Consider the following 25,658-nt stretch of genomic DNA (forward strand, 5'->3'; position numbering starts at 1 on the left):
GGCCGAATTCCGCATAAATGATACCTAAGTACTTAACATAGATAAAGTTTAAATTTGACAGCCTACAAAGGACTTACCACACGATTTGTGTTGGGAATCTAAATCCAGTTTCTATGGAGACGCCCCTAATCAATCGATTAAGGTCGCCGAACTTCCTGGATTTTCTGGAACAAAAAGAAAATCATTTGTCAGTATAAATATTCGTAGAAAGCCAAAGAACAATTGGGGCAAAATCAGAATGTTTATAAACACGTAAAATAAGTACTAAGATATAAGATAAGACATATAAAAAACAATCAACAAGTAAATAAACGTGTGAAGATATAGTATGCTTAAAACCATAGTACCATCCCAAATGTACAAAAAAGTAGAAATAACATTGATAAAATTATAAAAATAAAGTTATAATATAAAACTTTTTCGTTTAGTTTAACTTTTTTATTATTTCGACCAACGAGCATTTTTGCCTAAGTAGGCATCTTCAAGACTGGTAAATTGTTTACAACGTTAACAGCTTTTATACTATGTATTTCTAACCTATTTTTGAGATAAGGAGATCAAATAAGTATTTTAAAAGGGGTCAAAAAAAACATAAATATTCACAACTAGTTTAATAATAGTATTTAAAAGGAGAATTTGGAATGGATTGAATGAAGAAATGGATACGGGGGGTCAAATTCTTCCTATATTAATTCTAGGGTTTAAATTTCTGTGAAAAAAAGCTAAAATAAATGCAATGAAAAAAGGAATAAAGTCAATACGATCAAATAAGTATTTTAACAAGGGACAAAAAACATAAATACACACAACTAGTTTGATAAACAGTTCCTTCTTGGGAGTTATTGGACCGAAATTGGGGTTAAGCATTGATTATTTAAAAGGTGGCGAAAAACACATGGCGAAATACAACAAAGTGGGAAATACACATTTTAATAGGTTAAGTTAGCCTTGAAGATGCCAATTTAGGCGAAAGCACTCGTTGGCCAAAATAATAAAAAAGTAAAACTAAACCAAGAAGTGTTGTTGATAACTGTATTTATAACCTTATCAAAAATCAAGAAATATTAACAAAAACATCAATATTAAAAATAACATTGATTCTATATTCATGTTTCATAAAAGCATTTAAGCAACATTTTTGCATTTCATTTAACTTTGTACCAACTGAACATATGACAGAAGTCCCATGAAGCTGGAACATATTATAAAATAGACTAATAGCATCGTCCGGATTGACATATTATCGGAGGAAAAAAACACGAGCTTCTGAAGTATCCATATTGTCTGATGCAGATGGCTAAAACACGCAGAGGTAAAAAGGAGCTGTCATTTTTTGCTCTAAAATTTTTGACAGTAAATTTAGTATCGATGACGGAGACGTATTATCGACTAACCCGAAAACCAATGCCCCCTGTCACTGGCCTACTATCGTATTACGACGATTTTTCGGGTTTATTCGGCGGAACTAAGGGACGCCGTTGTTGTCGACCTCGTGGTGTAATGGTCAGCGCGTTTGCCTACCTGGAAGAGTTAAATATTGGCATGATCTTGAATGTTACACAGTGTGAAGTGGCCACTTAAACCAGCCAATACATGTCATAAGCCCTGTAAATGCCACTTTCATATTGCTTTCTCAAAAATGTTTTCCCTTTCTGTTGCAAAAAAATCAGATCTAAGTCCCTAAGGAGCCTGTCTGCAAACATTTGGACATGCTCAAAACATTGAAGTGAACTTCATTTTTAAAAGTATTTTTTATTTCTCATTAAGGAAACACATTTTGTTTCAACAAAATTACTTTGCAAAAATATTTATTCAAAATAAAATGATGTATTTTTCCTATCAAAAATTACGCATTTTTCTTATTATGTGTCGGCGCGTGGTCAGCGCGTTTCCCTACCACGCAAGAGGTCTCGGGTTCGATTCCCGACATGGTTGATATGAAATAGATATTTAAAAGGGTGTTTTCACACTAGAATATTGCAGAGTCCCTGGACTGGTACTTGAAGCGTAAGACTGATCATCTTACCTTCATCTCACAAAAAATATCAAGATACGCTGCGATTGGTTTACCAGTGCAGTGCCCTATGCACCGTTAGGCGCGGAGAGGGAATTATGATGATGGAGGCGAGAATGCTGGCTAGCGATAGGGTCTCCTGATTACAATGGGAAGTTAAGGACGTCATACCTTTACCGTGACATAGTTGTAGATAAATTTTCCCGAGCGATTACGAAGATGCACTACTGATCCCCCTTTCCCCCTTTAAGTTTTAGGTAGGTAGATCGATATGTAACAAGTGACATACCTTCATTATGTCGTCATAGTTGAAGATAAATGGCGGCCTCCGTGGTGTAGTGGTCAAGACGCTTGACTCACACACGAAAGGTTCCGGGTTCGATTCCCAGTGAGAACACAAAAATTAAAATGTGATTTTTCTCAAGCCTGGGTGTTCTGTGATGTAATTCACCACTGTTATTGGGCCTCCTGGCCTGTTGTGGTGCAAAAATAAATAAATAATAAAATAAATAATAAATAATAAATTCTCCCGAGCGAATACGAAGATACACTACCGTACGTCGATATGTACCGACAGGTAGATATGCGTACCGAGGGGTACTAAATCCGTCGTTACATCATATTGATGTTCCTATCCAGGGCCCCGATCACAATGGGAAGTTTTCATTTATCTTCAATATTATCTACAAAGTAAAATTAAGTTTTCTGTATGAGCAGAATATGAACACAATTTTTTCTTCTAAACGTGTTCAATTATAGGTTACCGACAAAGATACTTTATGTTTATGCAAATATACTCATTTTCGTACACAAATATCGGTTTTTCTTTATAGACAGTCGAAGATAACAGAGCTTAAAGGTGGGGGATCGGTGGTGTATCTTCGTGATCGCTCGGGAGAATTTATATCTACACCGCCATGGTGAAGGTATGACGTAGTTAACTTTCCATTATAACCGCGGCCCTGGTGATGTCCATATGCTATACAAGAGCGGATGTAAAAAATAAGAAGATATCGTACATATTTAATATGTATATGGGTACTGGGTATCCAATATATGGTAGGTTTATATGGTGGGTATCTACTATTGTTACAACAGTATTAAACACTCTTGACAATGCAATTTAGAAAGTGCATATCCCGTTGTGTACGTCACAGAATGCATCGCTATGTACCTACCGACACGCCTTCGCCTATATTGCAATCGGACAATAAGAAATATTATTAATGTTCTTTTAGGTATTTCAAAATCCTGGGATTCTTAAAGTATTATGCAAAATTTGTCGAGCCATCCAAGAAGCCTAAATTTCCAATAATATTTAAGGAATTTATTTTACTAATAATTTAACCCTTAGCCTAATATGAAAAGCATTTTCAGGCGTCTCTTAATAATGCGAAAGAATCTCACCTTTTTACATATATAAATATTTATTTTATTTTACTTCATAAACAAATGAGAAAGAGTATTAAAATAAATAAAACAACTTTGTTTTTAACCACTATTTTTTTTATTATTTTTTTCCACCGACCGGTTTCAAAGCAAACAAGCTTCTTCGTCAAGGTTTACGTAACTAATGAATTAATTCCTATTTTTTTATTTTTTTATTATTTTCTTTTATTTAGGAAACATACAGTACAGTTACAAAGTTTAATATTTTACACAATTAGACTTAATTCTAATGGACCAGTGAAGTTTTCATATTATAAAGCAATTATATGTAAGGTTAGTTATGAAAGTATAAAAAAGAGAAGGAAAAGGAAAAACATAAATGAAATTAAAATTTAAGTGAAAAAAATATATTTTAAAGTTTGTAGTGAGTATTTACAAATGGAAATAATATTAAAAATGAAGAAAATTTGTAAGTGTTATTAAAAATTAAGAATTGAAATAAAGAATGAAAAACATGCTCAGATGTAAAAATAAAATAAAATAGTAATAACTTTTTTTTAAAAAAGGAAAAACATAAATATACACATATTTATTTTAAGGGATTCAAAGAAACGATGAGAAGAATCTTTAAGTGAAATATAAGACAATAAATTTAGGTCAATTTAAAAAACATCTTCAAAATTAATGACTTACTTTATTTCAATCATGTTCACTAAATACTACACGTGGACGCAATAAATCAAGTCTTTTTTTTTCCTTACAAGGGTGGTAATTTGAAATCAATATTTTCGAAGCAAGACAGGAGAGGACTAAAAGAAATATTGTTTATTTGGTTATTAATTATTTTTTTCTTAGTATGAATCGCTTTTTTAATTTCTAAGATTTCTAAGTTGTCTAATTTTAATATTTTATTTTCAACATGAAATACTTTTAATCCAGCGTCTTTATTGAAGTTATGATTATTTTCTATCAGATGATTTGCGAATTCAGAAAAAATATTATTATTTAAGCATCTTAAGTGTTCTTTTACTTTAATATTAAAGTTTCTTTTAGTTTTTCCAATGTAGATTGAATCGCAATCATTCCAATTTAATTGGTATATCCCGGATTTATTTATGGGAAGAATTTTATTAATGGGAAAAATATTAAGGGGAAGAATATTATTTAAGAATGTTATGTGAATGAAATGGGAAGACTTTTATTTATGTTTAAATCATTAACTTTGTGGTCAAAGATTTTAACTAATGCTAGTGATGTTAAAGGTAAAGGTGGTGGAGTATTTTAGTATTTAGTTGGTGTACTGAGTGTCCTGCGAAGAGACGGGTAGGTCTCGAAACCAGTAGACTAAAAAAGTCGGTAAGTGGTAATATACTAACATTTGTTAAAATGGGAAGAAATTAAGGAATATGGATATCGGAATTGACAAACAGTTTGCCTTCCATGCAAGAGGTCTCGCGTTTGATTCCCGTCCCACGTGGTTGATATGAAATATTTATTTAAAAATGTGTTTTTACACTAAAATATTTCATAGTCCCTTGACTGGTATCTGAAGCGTAAGACTGATCTTACCTTCATGTAACAAAAATGATCAAGATACACTGCGATTGGTGTACTAAAGCAGTGCCCTATGCATCATTGGGTGAAGGGAATGATGATGATGAATCGACAAAATTGTTGACAAAGCATTTTTTTAGCAGTAATGCAAATATTTCTTTAATCTTTTTTGTAACAATTTAAAACATGTTCAGTATTAGTAATAATAAGCTGTGGATTCAACAGTTATTTTTTAAACATAGTCCATTTGATAAGGACATTGTCCTTTGTTATCCTGTATGACTCATTAAATTACTTTATCAAAAGCTTTTACCAAATTGCCCTGAACTAAAATTAATCAAATTAAAAATATTTTTTAAAGTTTTTATTTTTCATATTTTTCGTTTTATATTTTGCTTTTTTATGTCGATTAGGCTTAGTATGGACATTTTTTAAAAATTAGAATATTTTTGAGAAAGGCCAATTTCATACTATCGTAAAAATCGACACGGCATCGGCTCGACCAAATTACATAGGATCGATTGATATTAATTGTATAATTTATTTATTTAATGGCGGGCAAATGCATTTACCAGTACACCATGAGGTCGACTAATCTCCACTAGATTTCTGTTTGCAGAATTTTACCTGACAACCACCAAATATATATATTTTTAAATACAAATAAAACAACAAATATCAACCCACCCTAATTTTACGATACTCGTACGTATGAAATGTACAAAACTATGGCAAAATATAAGTCACAAAACAAACAAACCAGTAAAAGTACTCCCTCCGCATACTCGAAAACTGTTTTAAAGACCAAGGGTCCTTCTATCGGTTTCGCTCATTGTAAAAAACATTGGAGAACAATGGAGATCTCTGAGTTTCCTTCTAATACCCTCAATTACTCTCCTGTAATAATGTGATTTCCGACGTTGGCCCTTTTAGATCCATGCCACAGATATATTTTCAAGATCAAATATAAAAGAAAGTCACCGTCGCATTTTTCGCACATCTGTAGGTATTGTAGGATTACGGCGATATTTATGTAAATAATTTAAATGACGTCTTATTGTGGGTGCATGTACATTAGGGTGGGCCGATATTTTTTTTTCCGAATTTCGAAATGAAAGGGGTCTAAAAAGTTGCCTTTTGGATTACTCGGAATGCAAAAAATATTTTAAAAAATATTCGATACTACTTTTGGCCTTCAACCAGAGCTTGAAGTTTTCGAAAAAGTCGATTTTTTGGAGTAAACCGGCTGTCATTTTGTATTTAAGTAAGAAAATCAGTGTAATTAAATGTTATAATGTGCATTAAATCTTATTAAATAAGCATCTAAGGGCGTGAGTTGCACTTTGTTTTGTAATAAATGGGTAGCATTGTTTTAATAGGCCACTGTTTTCGTCAATATTAGCCAGGCGCTCGACGGAATTAGTTCGGCGGAGTGTAAACTTTTTCCATTTCGGTAGTTTTAAAGCGCGTTCGAATGTGTAATGTGATTAAGTTATTTCTTTACTAACACAAAATAATTTTATCAATATAGATAATAAACAAAATGTTCAGACAGTGATAAACTTCAAACCTCGGTTGAGGGCCAAAAGTAGTATGGAATATTTTTTTAAATAATTTTTGCGTTCAATGTGATCCAAAATGCAACTTTGTAGACCCCTTTCACTTTGATGTCTAAAAAAATAAAAAACCTCATACATCATCGACATACATAGGTGTCTAATGTCTACTATCTTAATAAAAATTGTGTTATTTGATGTCCAAGCTGATTTATTTTGTACAACTAAATAATAAATTTCAATATGATTGAATTATTCAAACGTTCGTACCTGTGGAAAATTCGAGTGAACTTAATCGATTAAACTGACGATAAAATAACGATCGCACAGTTGGGTGTGTAGGTGTAGGAGGTAAAAGTTAAAACAATGAAAAAGTGGGTACATAGGTTATTTACAGTTTATAGTATACTACACAGAACGGATGTGGTAAACTATTTCTAAATATAGTAGCTACTGACTGCTGACTGCTGACCAGACCGCTCAAGCGTTAAAAGTTGAAACACAATCTCGATACTTATTTCTTTCATTCGCGTTGACCAAAAAAAGTATTTTTCAAATACATAATTTTACATTGACAATTTTATAAAAAAAACGAAACGAAATACCACACCAAATAAGAGGCAAGCTCTAAAGCATGGTGTGGGAATTAATTATACTCGTATACTGAAGATAAAAATGCTTTTATTTTTAATCAGATCTGGGCCCCGATTACAATGGGAAGTTAACAGAGTTATCTTCGACTGTCTATAAAGAAAAACCGATATTTGTGTACAAAAATGAGTATATTTGCATAAACATTTAAAGTATCTTTGTCGGTAACCTATAATTGAACATGTTTTGAAGAAAATTTTTATGTATATTCTCTTTTTCATACAGAAAACTTAATTTTACTTTGTAGATAAAATTGAAGATAAATGATAATTTATCATTATAATCGGGGCCCTGCAATGTACGTAAGACATATGTTATCTATCTATTATTCTTATGAATGCAGGCCCTGTCGTTGCCCTCAATGAAAACACGTACTCAAAAGATAATTTTTTGTATGATTTCATACAGTTATAGCTTTCATTTGTTAGCGCCGCTGTTTATTACTGCCTCTAGAATTTGACGCCGGTAAGATCAGCGATTGTAATATAAAACTACGAAATCAAAAAGTTCGAAAGTTGTTAAGGTGTTCTATCGAGATGTGTTGACCTTTTTTACTGATTAGTCATTTTATTATTTTATGTATCTACAACTTCGTTCCAACGATTTAGCGGGTTAAAATAATGTAATAATTTATATAACCGATTTATTGGTTAATTATACAGTGCGTTCTTTAAACTCTGTCACATCCGAAACCACGATGATCAGTAGGAGCGAGGAGACATATTGGCACATTAAAATAATTTTTTAGAAGGACTAAAATCTTAAAAAATAAAAGATAAATAAAAAACAAATGGTTGCTTACTCCTGCAGGGGAGAAACGATGAGAGGGGAGGGGGGAGCCTGATACACTGTCGACCGCACGGCCGCGCCCACCTCGCTTCTCCCCTGCAGAAGTAAGCAACCATTTGTTTTTTTTTAATATTTTAATTTTAAAAAAATTCTCGTTTTTTTTTTTTTTTTTAATATGCTAATATGTCTTCTTTCCCATACTGATCATCGTGGTTTCGGATGTAACAGGGTTTAAAGAACATCCTGTATATACCGACTAGCAATTTCGGATATTATTGTTCTGCTTTGCAACATGTTCATTTCTTTCAAAAGTGTCGTATATCGTGAGTTATTGTTTTATGTCCTTTTAAATATAACGATAACAAGCATAAATAAATAGTCCAGATCTTGTCTTGATGTCCCTTATGTTTGTCAATGCTTCTTTTCTTCTTCTTTTTATGTTTTGAACTATTATTTTATTGTTATATTTAAACCCTCTGAATTGTATACATGGACAATGTCCGTTAATAAATAAATAAATGTTTTTTTACTGAAGTTGAGATATTTATTTTACTGTGTGTACTTTGTACCTTTGTATTTTTTATGTAATATTTCAAAGAACCGGGCATTTGTCCTATATAGTGTTAAGATCCTAGTTTAGTTTATTATTTTTTATCCTAGGATGTCACATATAATTTAATTTATTGAGGAAGAGAAATCATGAATTCGTTTGAAAAGGTCTCATAAATATTTTGTTTGGCACTAAAATGTCAGTATTCTTTTTTATAGAATGCAATTGAAATAGGTTTTGGAAAGCTTGTGAAAGAGTAACAAGCTTAAGTCTTCTTCTTGGAGTCTGCAAGTGCGCTTGTAGAGTTGCTGACGGAAAGTCAGACCTTAGCAGGCGAGGAGTGTACGCATCCTCGAGTGTTACGTGTATTAGGTTAATGTGTTTACCTACGTAATCATTTAAAGAAACTGCGGTTATCTTTAAGAACAGTTGCAATAATTGTAATTTTTGTGACATTGATTAGTGAGCCTCTAGAGATGATGGCGGAAGGTCCTAAGTGACAGGCGAGGCTTGTACGCATCCTCGAGTGTTACGAGTTACATGTATGAGGGTGTGATTGCCCTGTGGTTTTATTCGAGCTGATTTGTGTATTTAATGAGTGTGCCCGCTCCACTTTTTCAAACTGTTTTCAATTGTGATTTATGTGATATTGCGGAATTTGGATAATAAATAATATTTTGAAGAAACTGTGTCTTCTTCCTCATTCGCAAGTCGACGCGAGAATCCTGCACCAGCTGGCGTGAACAACATCCATATTCCTTTCTCTAAAATGTTCTCCACCCCTGAGGTAATTTGTAAATCTCAATGACTCCCTAGGGGGTGAAATCCAGTATTTTGTCTACAAACGTTTGAACAAACTCAAAATATTGTATGAGGTATATTACATAATAATATGTAGGTATAATATGGTCGTAAGTAAAGTTTTTTAATATTTTTTATATGTGACTGAGTTACTGACCAAAAAATTTACAAAAATTCTTAAAAATATTGCAATTTAAATATTACTTTTAAACACATAACAGCAAGAAAGCTAATATTTGAACTACGTTAAAATAATCTTACGATAAACATTTATAAAAATTAGCAAGAAAAATACAGAAATTATTTTGAAAAAAATTAATGCAAACTTTGAAACAAATTACATGAAAAAAATTAAAGCTTTTTAAAATAAATATCTAATACTTTGTTATCTTCATTTGCGAGATAACATAATACACATTGTTTTATATGATAAGTCTCAGTTTAACTTCAAACACTGCTTGATATAACGGCAAATGTTAGTACAATACAATTTAAGTATGATAATAACTCTCTATTTAAATTAATTAAAACCAGAATTGAGGTTGATGACAGCAAGCTGATAAATGCCAAACCAAATCTACTATGACACAAAACACATAAGATATTTTTTGAACAGAGGTGAAGCTGTTGAGAACATGAAAGTCTAGGCATTTGCAGAGGCCATGATCTGTCACCTCCTTTCGTCTTGTGAATATAGTTAGTAAAAAACATCTAGTTTAAATGAAAATGGGTTATTTTTTGTTTAAGATGTTCATGTTAAGTGGGTACATTTTACTTTATATAATTACTATATGAATATATTATAAAAAGAAAACAAAGTAAGTATTAATCATAATTGTTTCGATAAACTATTAAATAATATTTTTTCATCAGGTGCTTAGACATTAGTTTTAATTAAGAATCAAATGAAAGAGTTCAAACATAATATTTTATTTATTATTTACATACAATATTACGTTTTTATTATTTTTTGAAAGGCGTTTTTAATTTTTTACGTTTTTAACCAAGCCAATTAATATGGCTTTTTTGTAAAGATCCTTTACATTAAAACATATGATAAGACTACATAGTTTTATAATAATAATTACTACTAACTAAAATATAGGAGCGAAAAAAAATTGTATATATATATAATAATTAACATATTTACATCATTTTGTTTTTGATGATTTGAAAAATAAAGCCTATTATTTAGAGGATAAAAAGGAAAATACTCAACAAAACTAGATAAAATGGTTTAAAATATTTTTTTTAAAGTAGGAAAACAGAAAAATAATATAATTAAAATTAAAGAATTGCCATTTACTTGAATAAAATAAAAAATATATATATAATATACATGCATAAATAGCGGGTGCTCATAAATGTAACCAAAACAAGGTAAAAAATAAAATAAAGTAAATCGAAAATTTCAATTCATATTCTACAGAAAAAAAACCTATTTGTAAACAAAATAAGAAAGAACGAAAAGGTTAAAAATAAAATATGTAGTAAAAATATATTTAATGAGAGATAAAAATAGTGAGTTTAAGAATGTTTTACGTAAATAATAAATCAATATAGAAACGTTCTGTCTATTAACCACTTTCGTAACACAAACATAATTTTATTTTTATTATGACATGTTTTAAAGTCAAGTGGCAACATATTAAATACTTTTGGAACAATATATTTTTGTCATCAATCTGTCCAGTAAGTAATTCAGTAAGTATTAGCAATGCACCAATTACTTTTTTTTACCATAGGTAATCTATAACTTAATTATGAAGAAAATACAATAAAAAGTACACACTAGAATAATATTCATCGAGTATGCTTATAAAATAACTTTAACACGTTAGACCTTTTTAATAAAACAAAATATTATTTTCAAAAACATGTGAATATTGCGATAGAGACGTTACACTAGCAAAATTTGTAATTAAAGTAGGGCCTCGGCAATCCGGACAGGCAAAAAACAGGACCTTCGCGGGTTACCAAAGCGTCCGGATTGTGGTCTGCAATACTTTAATGATGATAAAATATACATTTTTAACCTTAGAAATTTCGTTAATTGACAAAAGGCAACTTCGGCAAAATTAACAATAGTGATAAATAAAATTGTAGGAAGGTTGCGCGTTTGGAATTAAGCTAAAAAAACTTAAATGAAAACAGAAAAACAGAAGCGCGGCGCGTGACGCAAGTGAAATGCCTCCCGCCTCCTCCGTGAACGCTCCCGCCCCACCCGTCCGAATTACCGCGATCACCAGATAAACGGGGATCCGGATTAGCGAGGCCCTACATAGTTTACTTCGTTTTCTTATTTCGTTTTTTTTTTAAATATACGTATATCGTATATGTTTTTGGTATTATTTCATATTTATTTCCACTTCTAACTTTTGCTATTCTCTCTTCATTCCCTGGTTTAATTATGTTTATTTTTTACCATTATATTTCCTTTAAATCCTGGTTAAATGCATGTTATGTTTTTAAAATATTATTGTTCCCACATTCAACCCGTGATTACTCTTATTTTGTACGTTTTATTTAATTTAAAATATCAAATAATTTTTTTTTTTTTTTTTAATACTGCGGTTTCTAATTAATTCCTCACGGCGCGGCGGCTATTTGGTAAGTCGGCATGAACTCAACCTATGCACATACTACAGACGTCACAATACATATTAAATAATACTCTCAAAATCGTTACATAATGTATTTATCACACACGATATTAACAAATAACCGTCAAGAATGTGTTTTTAGCCAGCATTGATGAAGCAAGACGGGGAATAAAAATAACTCATCTTAGAATAATAATTATAAGACGGACACGTACACACTTTCCGTGTTTGCGTTAAACGATCGTCCATTGTTTTGTCCGCGGTACAATGGCTACAATTATCGCGTGCCATTGTTGGCGAGTAGAAATTCCACAATTGACCTCCATACTGATTCACAGGCATCTTCTTACACCTAGCGAACAGAGACAAACGCACAAACAATCCGGCTCGAAGGACCAGAAAAAACGAAAAGCCATTAACGTCAACATCATTATCTTCACTCTTTCCGCAACCAGTGGAGCATGGTTCGATATGTTCCATGAAGATAAAATGATCAGTCTAAAACTTCAGGTGCCAGTCTAGGAACAATGCAATATTCCAATTCGAACATTTAAAATCAATATACTCAAAACTCTTATAAATAAACAACTAAAACAGTGTAAGTCACTCTCCAAGCACAAGAGTTAGTCTCTTTTTTGGTGAGTTACAGTGATAAAATTTACTAGATGTGTAAACGTAGTTATGTTTAGAATTTTACAAAAACTTGTACTTTTTATGAAATTTATGAATAAAAAATTTTTTTTTTTAAATAAAAATATTTAACATTTATCCTGCCAGGAATCTAAACCAGGACCTTAAAAATTGTAGGCGAACGAATCGTCACTACACGACGTAGCAAACATCACTATCACCATTAGTTATAAATTCGATTTTTTTCACAAATATATTCACAAAGTAAATAAATCAATCATATTTTTATGCGTGAAATAAGAAACAAATTGATATATTTTATAACACTTAAAGGCAACCAGTTATTTTTTTCATCGAAGGTATCTGCGTGTTCATTTTTATGGTATTTCGTTCGTAAATAATACTTTGAATTCAAAACACATAAATTATTTTGTGGGTGGCAATGGGATTTTATGTATTGTCACCGACGATACTAATCAAATCGACCTATTTAAGTCCCGCTTCAACTGGATCAGGTATTTTTATTAATGTTTGTGGTTTTATGAGTCATTCTGACTCCCGATTTTAATTGTACCTAGTACCTAGCGTGAACCAACGATTACCATCAACATACAATTATTATCGTACCTAATTCATAACACTTTAATATTATGCTAAACCATGAATACGAAACAGCACATTATGATGACCAATCAATGAAATCATGGTTATTTCAAGAAACATATTTATCATTTTTATGACATTGTCAATACCATTAAAAACATATTAAATATCTTAATAAAATGTGATTGAATACCCTTTCTAACTGATTGCAAATTATGTGAGTATGCATGGGTCAAGTATTGTCACAACTTCTACATCCTTTTTACCCACAACCACTGTTCACCTCCCTCCGCAGTATCCTTTGATCACCCGCCACATTAAGACCTCGTGTCGTACATCGCGCATTTATTTCGTTGAATGTGTGCCGCATTATAAAACTTTGTTTCTACCAACCATCAGTGCTGAGCTCCAGATCGGGGCCAGCCATCGTGTTAGTGCCACTCGCAAGTGTCAAGTCGGATCCGACAAGTCCTTCAAAAACGAGAACCAGGTTAGTAGTATCCCTTCCTAATCCATCTCATTTGCTGTGGTTGTACTCACTCCGCTCAATTATATCGGAGAAGCCCTAGGGCTTCGCTCCCGCTATTTCGCACCCCGCATCCGCGTGGGAATTTGTTTTCCCACCGCTAACATTAGCTTATTTTTTTCATACTACGCATCTTCGTTTGAAATTATCAAAAGCCTTCTCGGAGCTGTGCTACTGACAAAGCTATTTCCATCACCTCTTTTTCTCGCTCTCCATTATTGTATTCGTATGCCTAATCAAATGATGCCGTGATTTTTACAAGCTTTCCTCTTCTTCACTTACTACTTGAATTCACATACCTACAGGAAGCATATTATGGGCATTTAATAAAGTATTTTAGTTTCGTCGTTAAGTTTAGTTTCCTCGTTGTGAGGAATGTGGGCGGCTTTTTGTCTATTTCCTTCCTGTGTGTGGCACTAGAACAAATCACATGCTATAAATATCCATCACAGGCATGTTTTTGTGTTTGTTTTAATTGATACTTTGTTTATTTATTAAAAAATATAATCAAATTTAACCAACAATGACTTACATATGAAACTAGGGATAAAAAAATATAAGATTACCAATGAGGAGAAAAACAAGTTCTCAGAACTCATTGTACAGGGGATTGAAGCTGTACAATGAACAATGAGTTACCTGAAGAAATAAAAGAAATAGAAAGTATTGAAATATTTCAATTTCATTTTTAAAAATAAGTTCTTGAGAAATTTTGATAATAAATTGTAATGTTATTAAAAGTTCCTAAATGTTATGAACTATGTTTTAATAAAGCATTAATAAATATTTCATTTATTTATTGTCAACAACGATGTTGAGAACATTACAAAAAACGCATCTAATACATCTTCAATACAATTACAAAACGGAAATATAAAACAGATCAATTAAGTTGAAAAAGTCATGTAAAATTAACTTTCATTTCAATTTGGAAATTATTCTCCTAAGAGAAATACCACTGTCATGATATATATCGATATCCGAGGCGCTACAATAAATAACAAGATTGCTCCGCCTACCGGCATAGCCATTGGCAGGTTGGTTCTGCATCGTGGTAGGTAGAACAACCCGTGTAGTCTATGTCAAATATACCAGGAACAAATATAGTTAATTCATTAAGAATGTCCAAATTATGTACGCGACCATCAATCAGTTGAAAAAAGTTAACACCCAGATGGATATGCTTCCTCTTCCACAATGATTAGTATCCTAGTATCCCAGCATTCCAAGCAAGAAGTCTGCTGGGAAATGTGTATTATATGTCTTACAAGAGCTCAAATTTCCAGTAGAATATTTTTTGTATTCAAGTACACAGTACGCACTGTTGCAGTCGCATTTTCTTACATTTATACCAAACAATGCTCGTTTTCTAAAATTATGCGCATATCAAAAATGCATTTTTATAAGATTGTCTCCAGTTTTCCAGTGATATGGGTTCACTAGCAATTTGCAATTATTACATAAAAGACGCTGATCTCTAATAAGGCAAATCTTCTGTACAAGACTTGGTCTTTGTATTCACATGCAGCTCAATTCCTAAGGAGTTTCTTAGAATCCAGTTTACAATGCCTTCATCCTACATTATTTATTTTCAATAAAAATCAAACATATCACTCAAAATGACACCAACAAAAACGAGTAAGCTTAGTTATATTTCATTTAATTCATCACTAACATACAAGTTCTATTCATTTATGGTCTTTCCTCATTGAAATATCAATATTACACTGTTTTTTGTTGATCATCACTCTCCGAATAAAATTACGCATTACATTTCACAAGCTTTTAGCGTTCAACATGTCAGTAATACGAGGGTTGATTGATATGCCGACCCCTGACCTGCTTCGAGTTAACCAGTCCAGCTGATGTGTATGCATATTGTAGCCTAATATGCCTACGTGTAAAGTACCGAGCGACAATTTGAAAACATCAACGGTTTGGTTACAACAGGCCGCTGAGCACTGAAAAATGCTGTTTCATCAGGACAATGCTCAAGCGTACAAGGAATCAGTGTCAATGATGCTATTTAAGAAACCAAGTTTGAATTAGTTTAACACCCCTCATATTCATCCGACTAGCCCCCAGTGACTACCGTCTATTCCCATAACTCGAGGAACATTCGTTTACGTGGAAATAATTTTTTGGGTGGCAGTGAGGTCATGTGCGGTGGAGATGATTGGCTGGCAAGGGTCGGACAAATGTTCTACCACGAAGCTATCGAAATGTCTGAGCATCGCTGGAAGAAGTTCATACAAGTCCAGGGATACTACGTCAAAAAATAAGGGACAAAACTTTTTCTTATTTATTTAGAAATAAGTCAGGAGTGGAGCATTTCAATCAACCCTCGTACGCCAAATTTTAATTGATGATCTCATTGGTGTTGAGTGCGTTTTTTACTTATAGGTACACATTCATATTACGATACGTTCAAAATTTGAGACCCAAAATAATACCAGGTTGAATAATTCACAATATTTATGGTATGAAAAATAGATTGGCATTGCTGTGTTATTTGATTGTTATTCAACAAATTCATCAAATAATTTAATGGTTACACATTATTGCCGGCAATAAATCAGAAGCACATATATATATATATATATATATATTGAAAAACAGCCTTGAGAGTTTGGCATGTTACAGCAAGGTTCGCGATATAATTTTATTCGAAGAATAATGACATTACCTCCGTCTCCTCGTATGAGATAGCTGGCCAAGGAACTTGTATAATATAGTACACCATATCGCTATTTGTCCTTGCTCTAATAAACTAAAACAACTTCCTTAGGCGAGCTGAGGTACACCGCACACCTGACTCCGAGAAGACATTACTGTATTTAGAAAAATAACGACCAGCCGATACATCGTGACTTGTTTATTAAATACAAACACACGATATTTAGGATAGTATAGAAATTAATAACAAATACTCATTTTCAAATAACACACTTTAATTAATAAACAATACTACTACTACTACTACTATTATCACGCCATTTCCCCGTAGGGGTAGGCAGAGAGAATGGACCGCCACACACGTCTATCCTGGCATACAATCCTAGCCTCTTCCACATTCATACATCTTGTCATACATGCCCTTCGGTTCTGTCTGCTTTTGACATGACAAGACTTAAGATTTTGGTTTATCTGATCATGCCACGTCTTCCTTGGTCGTCCTCGTCTAACGTTGCCGTTCATTTTTGCCATATATACTTGTTTTACCATTCTCTCGCCGTCCATTCGTTCTACGTGACCAAACCATCTCAGAGACCCTTTCTTAATCTTATCAATTATACTTGTCTCAGATTTACACTCTCGCCTGATTTCATCATTCGTAACCCTGTCATACATTGATTTCCCACACATTCGTCTAAGAGATCGCATTTCAACCGCGTTCACTCGGCTTTCATCCTTCCTCTGCCAGTTCCATGTTTCACTTCCATACATAAGTGTTGGGACTAAAACTCCGTTGTGCACTGCCAGTTTAGCTTCGATTGACATATTTTTATTAGAAATTACTGTGCTTAGTGCTCCGTTCATTTTGTTGCCCGCATTCACTCTTTTTTCAACATCTTTTTCTACTCTTCCATCTCTTGAAAACATGCTTCCCAGATACACAAATTCTTCTACTTGCTTGAGACATTCGTTGTTTACATTTATTATGCAGTCAGTAACCTCACTATACCTTTAATAATTAATAAACAATTGTATCAAAAATTGGTGCACATAAAACTCAAAGCTAAGTAGGCGAACTAATAGGCTAACAAGGTATACTATGTGCGTAACTACTGTCATATAGTGAAGTAAAGTAAAACTCCAATTATCCGGATTAATAGATACAAGATTTTATTGCTTTTGAAATATTTATTTATTTATTTACTTATGTATTTCACAGTTTTAAAATGTACAGAGTTTCTTTGTTTCAGGTTTGTTTCTTCAAAAAATAAAATATAGTTAAAATATGAATACATTAAAAATTATGTATTTATTATCTTACATAAGAATAATGCGGATTTACGTTTTTAAAAATCGCTCTACTCAAATGGCGTCTTTACAGCCGCCATCATTATTGCTATCCTTTCTCCATGTTGGCAAAAAATTGTCTGTAAAGTTCTGCAATCTCGCGTCGGATATTTTCTTGTAGGGCCCCCCTACTGTATAGGCAATTGAGAGACTTGAGATATCCCTATAGGAAAAAGACACAAAGGGTCAGATCTGGTGATCTAGGGGGCCAGGCTCTGTCGTCGAAGCGACTTATCAACTACCCAGGAAAAAGATATCTCAATTTAGTCATTGAGTCCCTAGCGGTGTGTGCCGTGGCCCCATCCTGCTGAAAATAGGTTCGGTTATTGTTGTCAACATGACAATGCAGCTTCGGTGTAAAAAAATTGTCCAGCATCGCGCGGTATCGTTGTGCGTTAACAGTTTCAGAAAAAATAATGCGCAATTATGCCATTTCCAGAAATGGCGCACCAAACTGTGGTCTTCTGGCTGTGGGTAGGATTTTCGTGGACTTCTTTTAGATTGCTCGCACCCTAAATAACGCATATTTATTAACGTACTCTCCAATGCGAAAACGAGCCTCGTCACTAAAAAATATGTTGCATAAACACGTAGGCGTAGAAAATCGTTCCAAAACGGCTCTAGCATAATTCTGCCTTTTTGTGTAGTCATCTTCTTTCGACTGTTGGGTGATTTGGAGCTTGTGTGGATGGAAATTCAATTTTTTCGAATAATTTTGTCAACTGATGTCTTTTTTACTTCCGTTGATGCTGCAATCTTTCGGATTGACTTACGTGGATTTTGCAAAATTTCCCTTCTCAGTCCTGCGTTTTCAGGAGTAATAACAGACGTTGAAGGTTTAGGCCGAGGCTCATTTCCGACTGATCCAGTTTCTCTGAAGTTCTGTACTTATGCCCATATCAATTGGTTTGACGGGTCACCCTTTATTCATCGGAAATTTATGTGAGAACAAAACTGATGCCTCGCCACATTGATCGAATTATTGTTCGCGAAATACGCCTCGACAGCGAAAGCGCGGTGCGCTCCCGTCCACTGACTCATGGCTACTTAACAACCCGCAACACTCCCGCGTCGAGTGATACCCCGCTCCCCCCGCTGCCGCCTTGCTAGTCGTCGTAAGATCAATTTAAAGTGTAAAATCTGACGGCGGACACGCTGCATATAAATATTTTTGGATATAACGTCGTTCCACTCATAAATTTTATAAAAGGCTTTATTTTAATCGTATTTACAACTTTATAATTATAAGGTCTTTTGCACTGATTATGCATAATTAACTTTGCTCTAATTAATAATACGTAATGACATTATGTATGTTTATTCACATTTATATACCTACTCAAGGTTGTATCTGCACATTACTAGATTTGTAATTGAAATTTATTTAAAAATTGTTAAATATATTTTAGAAAAGGCAATGGTTACATGTGCATATTTACTGTAAAAACCCACTTACTTTATTTATTTATGGTTTATTTTGTGTGAATATAAACTTTTAATAATATAATAATTAATTTCATCATTTGTCAAGTACATTTATTTTTTTTAAATTGATTTGATTTATTTTAAGGCTTTTCCATTTCTTTTATTTCTCTAACACCCTATAATCGTGAATCGAGAGTTTTAGAACAAAGTTTGTGTAAAGAAAGACGCATGCTAGGTGCATGAAAATATATGCATTCGATATTCGTATTAGAAGTTCTTGAAGAAAAGTGTGGATGAATTTTGTTTTAAAGTTATGTATAATCATTAATTTATTAATGCCAAAAAAGTTTATTTTATTTTTAACCGCTAAATCGAATTAAGTTGAGCTTTTGAAAAAGTATGAGCTGAGGGAGGAAGTATTATTTTTAATAAATGACTATAAATATTTTTATTTTTCTTTATAAATCATGAATAAAAAATAATAACCGTTTTTGTAGAATTTTAATCCCTTGTATTAGGTGTTAACGCAAGTTGTGTCCGTTTTTTTTTCAAATTAAAAAATAAGAACCAAAAGCAAAAAAAAAATTAAAAGAAATTTTCTGCTCTACAAGATATGGAGTTTGCTTTTACGTTATTTGCGTTTTTTTATTTGATTAAAAGCAGATTTTTTTTTTGTTTGAATAAAGGAATAGTTTTTTTAAAACTTCAACTACTTAGAATACTCAAACAAGCCCACTTAAGACAGTAAAAATATATCATTTCACTTGCCAAAAATACAGTACGTAATATAATCACATATGTACTAAATTTCATATATATAATTCCTCTGTACGTGTGATGTCACCGTACTCCTCCTAAACGGCTTAACCGATTTACGTGGGGTTTTCAGAGAAATTTAGATCTTTACGCTCTGCGTGTTCGTAGATATTAAAATCTTCAATCGAATATGTAAAAAAAAAGTTAGGAGCATAAATGTTTTATTCATCGATCTACCAGGGTAGCATTCGTGGAGAATGCATTTGCGAAAATTTTTGTATGAAAATATGTTTGTTTTTGAATGTTTACAAACAGCAATTATTTTTTGTGGATCTCAAGCAGATTCTTTCCGTAAACTCCCAATAATTCCTACCCATTCATTTCTTTATATTGGATTTTTGGTAACACTAAAATAATTTTTAATTCAATACATTAAAAAAAATCGTATTCCTACATAAGTACACCCCTTTGTTGGTGAGACGACCGGAGTTTGACGTTTGCAAAAAGAATGCCATATTTGTAAAAATATTTATTTTATGTTTTGAAATTCAACCATAAACAAGTACCTACAATTCAATATTTGTTTAATATTAACAATTTTTACTTATGGAATTGAATCACAAAAAAGTACTTAGATGAAAAGTATTTTTTCAAGATAATAGCAGGAAAGCCAACGTTCGAGCAGGACAACGTCTGTCGGGTCCGCTAGTAATATTATAAATGCGAAAGTGTGTATGTTTGTGCTTTTTTCACGATTCAACGGTGCGACCGATTGACTTATTTTTTTGCATAAGGATAGCCAGAGAGGTGAGAAGCAGAACAGGATACTTATTTTTAATCCGAATAAAAAAATTATATAACAACAACAATGAGCAACATTATTTAAAAATGAGTAGGCGGTAAGGAAGGATGTCAAAAAAAATCGATTCGAAATCAATTCTTTAAATTTCTATAATTGACTTGCTTTATCCATGGTAGTTCGTCTTGCATTTCGTTTTGGTTTTGTAGCAGAATTTTGGATATGTGAACCGAATAACGATGCTTCGTCGCCATGGACTAACAGATCATAGTATTTCTTTCATAGCGATAGTTGAAAGACCAAGGCACTTTCAATCTCAATAAAATATATGATTCCATAGGGGAAATTCTTATTGATAAAGGAAACCTCTTATTGGTAAACGACACAACTAATTAATTACTTAAACAATTTTTCCCTAATACCACGTGAGCAAAGCCGCGGGTAAAAGCTAATAAAGTAATACGTAAAACAGCCAAAAAGAAAATAAAAACAATATTTTTAGAAAAGAAAATCTTGATAGTCATGTTATTTTTGATTTTTCATATTTGTTTTATTTATTCATATTTTTTTCTTACGAACTATAATCAATAATAAAACCAATGTGACCTCACTGGGATTACCCGTGCCGAGGACACTTAACAATATACTTTTTTGAAATGTTTTTACATTTGAGAATAAACAAAGAAGACAAATTAATAAACAAAATATTCACAGTTTTAAAAACTATGTAAATATGTACATCTATATTATTTATATTACAGAACGCACAATGGAAATAACAAAAACTTAACATAAGATATACACTTGTGGAGCTGTTTATTCAATATTAGTTTGGGGGAATGAGATAATCCATTTTACTTCTACCTAGCTCCACTATCCGTTTTTTTATAGCCTTTTAAAACATTTTCTGATTACTAATTGTTTTGATAGATAGTGGAAGTAGGTTATAAATTTTAATTGAATAATACTCAAAATCCCTTTGTCCGAAAATGGTAAACTAAATCCCGGACGAGAGATAAATTGCTTATTTACTGGTAAATTGAATTTGATCTACGGAAATCAACAGTGATCCCCTTTTTATATATATGCAGATTAAAAAGCAAAAAACAACAGTATTTTTTGAGAAAAAGTCACGGAAAACGATTTTTACAGCGAATTGTAACCTTCCTTTAGTACCTAACTAAATTAGTACCTTCCTTATTTACGTTATCGCGTAATAATAGTGAGGTAAAAAATTACCATATTACAACAGAGATGGAGAACATATTAAGAAGGGAATATGGACGTGTAAGCATTATGTCATTAGCTAATTAATACACTAAGTAAGACCATTCTGCTATGTTTAAACATCCGTATTTTTTAAATTCTTCTATCTATCGATTTATGTGAAGTTAAAGAGTTGAAACCCTTATTAAAGTAAGCGAAATTTTAAAATAAAAATTAAATTATGAATTCTTTTTTTTTTTTTCGTTTTGCTTCTTTAGTTTCTACCCGCGAATGAAAATTTTGCTAAACGAAATCAAGAGGAGATTAGCGGCCTCGTGGTGTACTGGTTCGTGCTTTTACCTGCTATTTAATAAATAAAATAATTGTAATACGATAAAAGTCGATCCATCCCATGTTATTTTATCGAGCAGCGCCAGTAAGATTTTTGCTATGGTGTAAAAACGGCAAAGTACTTAGTAAATTACAGGTAGCAATTAAGCAGTTGCTATTGCTCTCATAAAGTCATCGTGAAATCTGGTTGCTAAAGCTAATTTTTCCACCAATACTACATATTTATGTGTATTTCGTATATATATATACAGGGTGTTCATTAAACCCTGTCACATCCGAAACCACAATAATCAGTATGAGCAAGAAGACATTTTGGCATATTAAAACATTTTTTTCAGAAGAAATATTTTTAAAAAAAATTAAATATAAAAAAAGCAAATGGTTGCTTACTTCTTCAGGGGAGAAACGAGGAGGGGTAGGGGGGAGTCTCACCTCACCTTCCCCTGCAGAAGTAAGCAACCATTTTTTTTTTTTTTATATATATATTTTTTTTAAATTTCTTTGTTCAAAATATTTTTTTTAATATGCTAATATGTCTTCTTGCCCATACTGATCATTGTGGTTTCGGATGTGACGGGTTTAAAGAACACCCTGTATACATGTGTATAATGATGATGTTAGTTATAGTCAACAATGGCGGTTGGTTTTACCATGGTGACGGAGAGTGGGTTCAAGGTAAAGTTTTACACCAACCTTCAGTGGAACGTGTCATTTCCACATTATTGAAAGATTACTAATCCCGATTAAATAAACAAAACAGAAAACGAAAATATCCATTTTAATGAGTAGAGAGAACGTATATAGTACACATTGTATCTACACATATGTATTTATAAATATTAAGTTCTATGCATGAAAAGCAGAATATGCATACAATTTTTTCTTCTTCACATGTTCAATTATAGGTTACCAACAAAGGTACTTTAAATATTCGTGCAAATACACTCATTTTTGTACACAAATATCGATTTTTCTTTATAGACAGTCGAAAATAACTCTGCTTACTTCCTATTGTAATTGGGGCCCTCAAGTCTAAAACTGATCACCTTAACTGAGTATTATCCATTTAAAATCTATCACCTACTTCCACTGTCCATTAAAATAATTAGAAACAACAACAACAAACCATCACGCCGTTTCCCCGTAAAGGTAGGCAGAGATGATAGAACGCCACATCACTCTATATTTGCATACAAATCTCGCTTCTTCTACATTCATACATCTTCTCAATAACGCGCGCCGATTATTTCGACTTTTGACATGTCCATCTTCAAGTATTTGTTGGATTTGGTCATGCCATGTATTTCTCGGTCTACCTCTATTTCTGCATCCATCAACATTCGCATTGTAAATATTCTTAGCCGTTCTTTAGCTGTCCATTCGTTCTACATGTCCAAACCAGCGCAGAGCTCCTTTCTTGATTTTGTCGATAATGCTTGTCTCAGCCTTACATAAGGTACGGATCTTAACATTTGTGCATCTATCGTACATATTTTTACCTTACATTCGCCTGAGAGATCGCATTTCGACAGCATTCAGCCTACTTTCATCCCTGTTTTTCCAAGTCCATACTTCGCTCCCATACATCAGGGTCGGGACCAGGACTCCGTTGTGAACTGCTAATTTTGCCTCTTGCGACAAACATTTATTTGCCAAGGTTGATTTAAGTGCTCCATTCACTCTGTTCCCAGCACTCACCCTCTTTTCAATATCTTTCACAGTCATTCCATCCCTAGTAAACATATTTTCCAGATACACAAATTCCTCGACTTGTTTTAGTATAACTCCATTCAAAGTGATTTCACATTTAGTCATACTTTCATTTCTTTCAAAAACCATCACATTCGATTTATCGACATTCATCAGCAAATCGCTACCCTTGCATACATCGTAGACCTTTGTTACCAAGAATTGCAGTTCCTCTTTGTTGTTAGCAAGAAGCACGGCGTCGTCAGCATACAACAGGCAATTGACATTTAAATCACCCATTTTTGCTCCCATTCTTAAGCCTTTCAGTTCTTTCATGCAGTTATCGATATACACGTTGAACAGCCATGGTGACATAACACATCCCTGCTTTACTCCTTTATGAATGTCAAACCACGATGTCTATGATCCGTTTACCCTAACACATGCTGTGCTGTCTTTATACAGATAAGCAATAGCTCGTGTCAGATTACCGCACACTCCATACTCGGATAACACCTTCTATAATTTTTCTCTGTCAACTCTATCAAACGCTTTTTGCAAATCGACAAATGCACAGAAAAGTTTTTGGTTTTTAGCAAGAAATGTCTCTGTCATGTTTCGTAAAGCAAATATTTGATCCATACATTCTCTTCCATTCATAAAACCGCTTTGAATATCCCATACTCTATACTTAGTAACCTTTCTTACTCTCTCAATCAGTATTCTTCCATACAATTTGCCAACAGCGCTCAAAAGGCTGATTGCTCTATAATTTCCGCATTCCACCCTTGAACCTTTTCCCTTGTATAGAGGCATAACAACAGCCCTTCTCCAGTCTGGAGGAGTGTATTCCTCCTCTAAACATCAATTAAAATGCTTGTGCAGCCATACAAAAATTATTTCACCACCCGCCTTTATAAACTCTGTTGTAACATTATCAAAACCTTGCGCTTTTCCATTCTTTATATATTTGGCAGCACTTCTTATTTTTTCCATTCTTATCTCTGTCGTACCATCATCTGCATTTAAACTTACTTTTTTTTTTTAATAATTAATTATAATATAATTAAATATTAATATATTTTTGTGCATTTGCAGTCTTGTAGATTTTTCTGCAAACATTCGTGAGTGTGTGCATATATTAATAAATCTACCACAGGGTGAGGAAAAGGGTTTGACTGTTTTCTGTTGACCTTATATTGGACGTTATGCATACGCTGGCTTTACATTTGATGAATAAATTCTTTATCATAATATTTATATAACTGTGTAGTTAGTGGAAGTATGAACGAATGGTTGAGTAGGTATCCATTATCATAATATTGTGCGAGTTGGGACTTGTGAGTCATCCATTGTATCAAAATAGTATGGGCTAACATTGTGTGCGAAGAATTTATTTGTTGGTTGCTGACTCGTGCATAATAAATGAATAAATGAGGGCCAGCGATGTAAAGCGTTAGCTAAAAAAGCACAGGGACCATTATTTTAAAACCTCAAAAATATTCTAATTTTTTTTTATATGATCGCTAAAACATCGTAACCGACAAAAACAATATTTTATGGGAGAATATTTTATCTTCTTAACTTTTGACGAATATTGTTTGAGAACCAAATAAATATTTGAAACAATATTTCAATCTCAAAGTATAATTTCTCGATAATTGGGAAGAAAACATTATTTCCTGTAAACTATTAGCTTTGTCGGTTTCGGTGTTTTAGCGATCATGGCTCGACAAGTCGAGA

The 25,658-nt window shown here is 32.7% G+C and overlaps 1 protein-coding gene across 1 annotated transcript in view; it reads right to left on the reverse strand.

Annotated features, from left to right (window-relative positions):
- Positions 1 to 25,658, reverse strand: part of LOC148274965 (ferric reductase 1-like) — a 104,176-nt gene that overhangs the window by 32,921 nt on the left and 45,597 nt on the right. Inside the window, exon 2 of the mRNA XM_088236361.1 lies at positions 78 to 164. The gene's annotated coding sequence lies outside the window, so the exon portion shown is untranslated. The remainder of the gene's footprint in view (positions 1 to 77; positions 165 to 25,658) is intronic.

This window comes from Micrasema longulum, unplaced genomic scaffold (genome assembly GCF_059751315.1).
Source record: "Micrasema longulum isolate JH-2025_06_02 unplaced genomic scaffold, ASM5975131v1 h1tg001543l, whole genome shotgun sequence".
NCBI lineage: Eukaryota > Metazoa > Arthropoda > Insecta > Trichoptera > Brachycentridae > Micrasema > Micrasema longulum.